This window comes from Arvicanthis niloticus, chromosome 3 (genome assembly GCF_011762505.2).
Source record: "Arvicanthis niloticus isolate mArvNil1 chromosome 3, mArvNil1.pat.X, whole genome shotgun sequence".
Classification (NCBI taxonomy): domain Eukaryota; kingdom Metazoa; phylum Chordata; class Mammalia; order Rodentia; family Muridae; genus Arvicanthis; species Arvicanthis niloticus.
In genome coordinates, this window is record NC_047660.1 from 109,227,879 (window position 1) to 109,236,380 (window position 8,502).

General features: G+C 42.4%; 1 protein-coding gene across 1 annotated transcript in view; it reads left to right on the plus strand.

Moving 5' to 3' along the window:
- Usp37 (ubiquitin specific peptidase 37) overlaps positions 1–8,502 on the plus strand; it is a 107,826-nt gene that overhangs the window by 3,729 nt on the left and 95,595 nt on the right. The window contains exon 2 of the mRNA XM_076931669.1: positions 7,423–7,472. The gene's annotated coding sequence lies outside the window, so the exon portion shown is untranslated. The remainder of the gene's footprint in view (positions 1–7,422; positions 7,473–8,502) is intronic.

The following is an 8,502-nucleotide window of genomic DNA, read 5'->3' on the forward strand; positions in this document are numbered from 1 at the left end:
GGTTTTTACTGACAGCAGGTTTGTTGTCTTTTTTTTTTTTTTTTCTTTAAAGATAGGACCAATTATAGTGTAGCCAAGGCTGCTCTTGAATGTATTATGTAGCTGGGAATGACTTTGAATTCCAGAACCTCTGGATGGGATTATAGGCATGCACCACTTTCCTTCTTAGAGCAGGCTTTGGTAGCAGAGAGCATAGTCCAAAAGGAAGGTAGGCATTAAAAGGGAAGCCATTCCTGGGGAGCAGGAAGGAAGAGGACATCAAGTTATAAGCCCTCAGTTTCAGATTTGACTTAGTGGAGGTCCCATCCCCGCTAGCCTGACATCATAATCTCCCTTTTCATTCTCCCTCCTCCACCTACTTCCTCTTCTTACTCAGGACTAGATACCCTTTTCCTCTTTCTCATCAGCTCAGTGTTACCTAAGCTCCCGGGTGATATAGGGAAGGATGCTTTTACCCTTTAAATTCTCTGGGAGACAGCAGGTCTCAAATACTTGTCTCTGCATTCTTATCAATAAACCACCACTCCTCAGCTTCCTCAGTTTGTGTTCTGATTTGGGGGTTGAGTATATGAGAGATTTCTCAAGATTAGTTTGGCTCCAAGAATGCTTGGGAAGGGGCTTGGAGAGATGGCTCACTGGGGAAAGGCAAGGACGTGCAGCCAGTTCCCATCACTCGAATTTGATACCCAAGATCCATATCATGGGAGGAGAGAACTAACTTCTAAAGTTGACTTCTAACTTCCACATGCTCAAGTGCTCTCTCTCTCTCTCTCTCTCTCTCTCTCTCTCTCTCTCTCTCTCTCACACACACACACACACACACACACACACACACACACACACACTGGATAAACATAAAATAAATAAATAGAATTGTTGGATGGAAGCTCCTGGAGAGAACATAGGAATTTGAATAGATCCAAGAGGCAGCAGACAAGGCTTTGGTACAGGAACTGTTCATCTGCTTTGGTAATTCCTACGTCTGCAAAGATCCTGGCCCTTCCCCCACTGTTTTCTATTATTAACAGATCCAGAAACCTGATCAGGGCAGCAGCAGCAGAGGGACTCTTTGGGAACCATGCCCAGGAAAGGCCTAGAAGCCCTAAATTAAAATGAAGTAGCAGGTGCCATAGGGAGACCCAAACATGGTACTGAGTCTTCCAGTCATGTCTTCCCAGATGCCCTTCTTGGCACAAACTCTTCTGATGCTCAGGACTTCAGGTTGGGGATTTTGAGTCCCATTCCCCAGCCTACCCAACTGAACTCAGATTTCTTTTTCTTTTTAAAAATCATTTATTTTATGTATATGAGTACAGTGTAGCCAGCTTCAGACACAGTAGAAGAGAGGATTGGATCCCATTACAGGTGGTTGTGAGCCACCATGTGGTTGCTGGAAATTGAACTCAGGACCTCTGGAAAAGCAATGAGTGTTCTTAACTACTGAGCCATCTCTCCAGCCTTTGAACTCAGATGTCTTAACTAAAGCATCTTTTTGAAAAGATAATTCAAGATATTAGATTCCAGGGCTGGGGAGATGGCTCAGACATCGAGGTGCATGCTGGGCAAACACGAGGACTTGAGTTTGGATCCTCAGAAACCATAAAAAAAGTCAGGTACTGAGCAACAGTTGCGAAGGTGGGGACAGGATGATCTCCGGGGCTTTCTGGCCAGTGAGTCTATCCAAGTCAGTGAGCTCTGATCAATGAGAGACCCTGTCTTAAAAAGAAGGTGGGATCTTGGAGATGGCCTAAGTGCAAACATTTGCCACAAAAGCCTGTTGACCCGAGTTTGAATCCCCAAAGCTCCTGTATTTAACTTGGGAGGGCAATGAGTATTTCATTTTAGTGCTGGATGGTGAGATGAAGAGGTGGAGAGAGAAGCCCCAGGAGTTCATGGGCCAGCTTGCCTGGTGCGCACAGAACAAAGGAAACCTGCCGTAAACAAGGTGGATGGTGAGAATCGATGCTAGAGATTGTTCTCCGACCTCCACACCTGTGCTCACACATGTACGCGCGTGCGGGGAGAGGGAGGGAGGGAGGGAGGGAGGGAGGGAGGGAGGGAGGGAGGGAGAGAGAGAGAGAGAGAGAGAGAGAGAGAGAGAGAGAGAGAGAGAGAGAGAGAGAAGACAGACAAGTCCGGGGAAGACTGAGAGTCCATCTGAGAAATCACGTGAGACTACCTGTAGAAGTAAAAGTCGGTCTACGTCACTTCAGAAGACCAGAGAATGTATAACCAACTACTCCTCCTTTCAAAAAAAAAAAAAAAAAACTATGCTCAGTTCTGTCATTTTATTAGGGGCGGGAAGTTGATGAGAGTATAAAAACAAATCCCAGAGAACCAGATGATAGCTGGGAAAATAAATAGTACGTGATACAATATTCCAAACTGATTCAAAACTTCAGAAAAAAAAAGACATAAACATACATACATGGTATTGTATGAGAGTCCTGTCTACAAAAAAGGTCAAAATTTAAAGAAACCTGGAACTAAAAAATTACATTTTTATTCAAGATTACCTTTGGCTGTTCTCGTAAATTTTTAGAATCAACTTGTCGTCAATGTTCACAAAAATAAATCTGGTGTAACTTTACTTAGAATTGAGTTGAAGCAGCAAGCATGTAAACTTGAAGACACTAGCATCCTAATGCTATTGTTCCGCCCCACCCCCATGGGGTGATGTGCATTTTCTCCCATTCATGTTCCCTTTTTTAAAAAAATTTAAAATAATTTATATTTATTTTATGTTCATTGGTGTTTTGCCCACATGTGTGTCTATGGGAGGGTGTTGGATCCCTGAAACTCCGAGTTACAGCTATAAGCTGCCATATGGGTGCTGGAACTTGATCCCAGGTCCTTGGGCAGGGTAGCCGCTGTTCTTAACTGCCAAGTCGTTTCTCCAGGCTTCAACTCATCTTTCAAGGAATGTTCACTTTTCAGTGTAAAGACTCCTATATCATTTGATGCCCTTGTGGGTATAATTTGTTTCCTTTCTTTTTATTTATTTAAAAAATTAAATTTATCATTTAAAATAATGTATAGAATTTTAATTATGTGGAGCATTTGATCCCTTGGAACTCGAGTTAAGGATGGTTGTTAGCTGATGTGTGGGTGTGGGAGCAGAATCCAGGTTCTCTGGTGGTGGTGTACGCCTTTAATTTCAGCATTTTGGAGGCAAGGGCAGGTGGATCTCTATGAGTTTAAGGTCAGCTTGGTCTATATAGCTAGTTCCAGGACAATTAGGGGTACACCAAAAAAAAAAAAAGTTTCAGAAAACATGTACACACACATAACATTTTTACTTCATGCGTATGAATGTTATGTATGCATGTATGTCTGTGCTTGGTCCCTCAGGATGTCAGTTCTCCTGGAACTGGAGTTACAGATGGTTGAGAGACACCACATGGGTGCTGGGAATCAAACCAAGGTCCTTTGGAAGAACAGCCAGAAGCCAGAACCCTTAACCACTAAGCCATCTCTCCACCCTGCAACAAATACTTGTAGCTGTTGAGCCATCTCTATAACTTCATTTATTTACTTTGAGATATGGTTGCTTATATTTGAAGGTGGCCTCAAACTACCTATAGTCTAGAATGATTGGAACTTCTGAGTCTCCTGCCCTTATTCCTTGGAAGCTAGGATTACAGGCATGTGCTAAGACATCCAGTTTCTTGTATAATTTTTGTAGACATAACTACTTTTCTAAAAAATTTTGTTATGCATGTGAATGTTCTGTCTGCATGTATGTGTACCATGCTCATGCCTGTGTGTCCTAGGAGGCTGCCTTTTTTTTTTTTTTTTTTCCCACATTGGCTGGGGACTGATAATGGAAACATGAGCCTGGACATCCTAGTTTCTCTCCTCAGCTCGGGAATAATTTTTTTCTTTTGAGACAGGAACTCATGTAAGAGATGGACCTGTGAGCTCTTGGAACTCTTGACTCTATCTCCTTAGTATTGGGAATCACAGGCATGTGCTTGGCTTATGGAGAATGATTTCAACATTTTCTTGAGAGATTTGCTGTAGGATTTTTGTTTATGAAGATTGCTTTTGTAGGTACTGAAACTTCTGAACCTCCTGCCACCATTTCCTGAATGCTGAGTTGTATGTATGAATGTATGAATGCTGCAATTCCAGCATTATTATACTATTATTTTTGAGATAGGGTCTCATTATGTAACCCAGGCTGGCTTTGAACTCAGAGATCTGCCTACCTCTGCCTCTGAGTGCTGAGATTAAAGGTATGTGCTACCATATAATTTAAAACAATCATGGATAGGTGTTACAAGTTGTGATCTTCATCTAGATGATGGTTTTGCTTCTGCTGTGAACCACACTGACTAGCTTTCACATATTCAACCAACCTAGCATTTTTGCAATGAACTGGTTAATCTGATACATTTAAAAAATTTTATTTTTTGGTTTTTCTTAGATAGGGTTCCTTTGTATAACAGACCTGGCTGTCTTGGAACTCTTTTTTTTTTTTTTTTTTAAAGATTTATTTATTTATTTTTATTTATATGAGTACACTGCAGGTGTCTTCAGACACACACCAAGAGTACACTGGATCCCATTCCAGATGGTTGTGAGCCACCATGTGGTTGCTGGGAATTGAACTGAGGACCTCTAGAAGAGCGGTCAGTGCTCTTAACCACTGTACCATTTTTCCAGCCCCTTGGAACTGACTTTGTTGACCAGGCTGGCCTTAAATACAAAGACACATCTGCCTCTGCCTCTCAAGTGCTAGCATTAAGGGTGTGTACCACCAATTTTTATTCATTGCTAGGTCTGCAAATTTCTTTCCTGTTGTGCTAAGGCCTGAAGTATGTGCTCTATCAGGGAGATGTACCCCTTGCTTTCTTATTTTTCAGTTAAAAATTGCATTTATGTATATGAGTGATTTGCTTGCATGTGTATCTGTGTACCACTTACATGCCTATGCCTGCAGAGGCCAGAAATGGGTGTCAGACCTCTCTGGAAATGGAGCTACACATACTTGAGAGCAGCTGTGTGGGTGTTGGGAATCATATCCAAGTCCTCTTGAAGCTCAGCCAATGTTCTTAACCACAGAGCCATCTCTTCAGCCTTACTATTCAGTTTTTGAAACAGGGTCTCATTCTGTAGCCAATAATCTAGAACCTATGAAGACATGGCTGGCCTTGTCTCAGCAAGCATTCCTTGTGTCAGCTCCCAACTGCCATTACAGGTATAAGACACCATACCCAGTTTCCCATTTTCATTTTAAGAGACTGGCCTCATTACTGGGTACAGTAGCACATGCCTATAAATCCAGGCCTTTGGGAAGCTGGGAAAGTTGAATCACAAATCAAGGACTAGACTAAGCTAAATATGATCCTTTGAATTGTATGTCTATACTCATGACAGAAGTTGGTCCCTAGTTTTTTAGGATGTTCCTGACAGGTTTTTGTAGCTAGGTATCTGTCGCTGCTTCAAAAATAAACTGAGATCGATTCCTTTCCTCTGTTCATAACATTAACCCATTGGCGTTCTGTTTATGTGGTGGCCGATTGTGAGTATACCTGCAATTGTCCTTGTGCACGTGTAGGCTGACACTGGGTGACTCTCTCTCTTTTAAAAAAAAATACTATCTGATTATATGGGTGCTATGTCATGGTCCATGTGTGAAGCCCAGAGGACAAACATATATGGAGTTCCTTTCTTCTATCTTTACATGGATTCTGGGGACCCAACTCAGGCCATCTTACCAATTCCCACTTTAAGAGAAAGCTTGTCACTGAACCTGGAGCTCAATATTTTGGCTAAATCAGATGACAAGAAAGGCCTCTAGAATACACCTGTCTCTGACCCCTCAGTGTTGGGATTATACATGCACACTGCCAATGGCTTTTACATGCACCTAGGTTCAGGAGACTAGATTTACATAGTGTGTTGGCTGAGTAGATGGTCCTGGGTGGTATAAAAAAACAAAACTAGACTAGGGAATCCAGTCAGTGTTCCTTGCAGCCTCTGTTGCTTCAGTTCCTGTCTTCAGGTTCCTTCCCTTGATGGACTGAAAATCTGTAAGGGAAATAAATCCTCTCCCCAAATTGCTTTTCGGTCATGCTTTTATCATACTGCAAACAAATCTGAGGCACAGAGCAAGTACTTGACCTACTACTGAGTCATCTCCCAAGCCTCCAGTGAAAACACTCACCCCAGACCTAAAGTAAGGCATTTAAAAGTTCTGATTAGTCTGTTAGGGGTTAAGTTCACTGATATTTTCAAAGTAGTTTTTAATTTGTAGGGTCCCCCCTCCCATTTTAATTGGCTTTTGCTTTTATTCTTCATATTAAGTTTTCTGTTTTCTATATTGACATGAAGTTAGTGATTTTCAGCTGTGAGGTATGAACTAGAGGTTATATTTTTATTTCATTACATTGTTTGTCTGTCTATATTTGCGGGCAGGCACAGACCACAGTGGCTTAGTTGAGGTCAGAGGATTACTTAGCGGAGAAAGCTCTCTCCTTCCACTATGTGGGTCATAGGGACTGAAAAGTCATCAGGCTTAGTGACAAGAGTCTTTACCCAATGGCGTTTTGTTTGTTTCCTTTTTTGTTCTTTTTCCCTCCTGGAGATAGAGTCTCACTATGTAGCTCTGGCTGTCCTGGAACTCACTATGTAGACCAGGCTGGCCTCAAACTCAGAAATCCACCTGTTTCTCCCTCTTGGGTGCTGAGATTAAAGATGTGTGCTACCCTCAACCCCCTGGCAATACTGGAAATCTTATTTCCTTTTTTTTTTTCCCCTAAAGATAGGGTAGCTATACACTGTGGCTGGTCTAGAACTCACTATGACTTTATGTACTAACTGGCCTTAAACTCACGGAGATCCACCTGGCTCTGCCCTCTGAATGCACTCACCATCCCTGACTTCTATCATTATATTTTTGAGACAGGGTCTCATTGAAACCAAAGACTGATGCTTTGGCTAGACTGATTGGCCACAGCCCCTGGTATTTTCCTGTCTCTGTGCCCCTCTGTGTTGGGTTACAGGTGTGCTGGAATACTCAGCTTTTGTTTGTTTATATAATAGGGAATTTGAACTCAGGTCTCCACATGCTTGTATGGCAAGCAAGCATGTTACCCAGTGAGACACATCCCCAGCCTCTCCATGGTTCTTGGTAACAGTTTTGTCCTTCTTTTCCCAACTTCTGAGCAGCAGCAATAGCAAGCAAGGAGATCCTATATGAACAGAAAAGCCCTCTGAAGCCTGCAGATGCCTCTCCTGCCCTGTCCTACCACCAGAATAGTACATGCTCTCTAAAGTCCTTAAAAGGTGGAAACGGGCTCATTGTGTTCTACTAAGCCAGGCATAAGATCAACTCTGAAAATGTCCTCTAACATTTAAAGCTCATAATAAATAAAGCACTACCTCTTTACTTACAGAAATCTCTCCCAATCACAGGCACAGAAGCCAGGAGTGAGGTTCTGCCTGTGCAAGAGACACTTTATCAGGTAAGGTCCACTATCCTAGACATCCAAATCCAAAGAGCTTTCATAATCAGCTGTAGCCTTCTAGCTGCCTAAAAAAATCTATCCACAAAGGAACCACCATGGTCCTCTTAACAGGACAGTCTCTGTGTGTAAGTAGTTAGGGTAGAGGCAGGCCTAACAATGATCATCAGATTAAAGCTCCCAGATATTTCTATGCTGACAGAATAAACTCTCCAACTAAAAGAAAAAAAAAATTTTTTTTTTTTTTTAAAAAACCAGAGCATGTTTTATTTAAATCCTGTTGAGGGTGAGGGATGGAAAACACAAAGTAAGTGGAGGGGTCTCTTTATATAGTACATAGAACATCAGGACCAACCACAGGGAGTAAGACCCATTGCACCCCTCCCCATTCAACTCCTATGTAGGTCCAAGGCCAGCTGAAGATAGATGGGACATGAATTAAGACACTATTGGCACAGTAACATGGCCAATGCACCAAAAGATGGAGAGAATGTCCCAGGGAGCAAGGCCCCAAGCCTCAGCTGCTTCCCCAGTGAAGCGGAATGAAAGACTTCAGTTCAGCAGGAAGGCGGATTTCAAAAATCAGGGTACCCTAGTGAACTTTTCAGATCACAAGCTGCAGAGTGAGTTAAGACATTTATCAAGGTGATGTTGTTCTTTGCTATCTGAGACTTTTCTTCTTCAGGCTTGAGGCTTGAGGCCAGGTCCTCCTCTTCAATTTGGAAGGCAGGGGAATAAATGCTTATTCTACCCTCCCTCAATCTAGGCTACTTAATTACTACTTTCTTGGCTCTAAAGACAGAGGCCAATGAACAATGCCGGCTCCCCGTGTGAAAGTCGGCTTAAAGAGCTCTTGGTTCGTATAACTGCCTCTGCAAAGGTTTCTATGAGCATCTGTACCTTTATAACCTCTTCAAACTTAATACAGACATCTTCAAGTGTGTGAGACACAGGCTGAAGATCTAGAGCTGGATTAATAATCCCATCTTTGGAGATGAGGATGAGAAAACAAAGGCTGACGGTGGGAAAG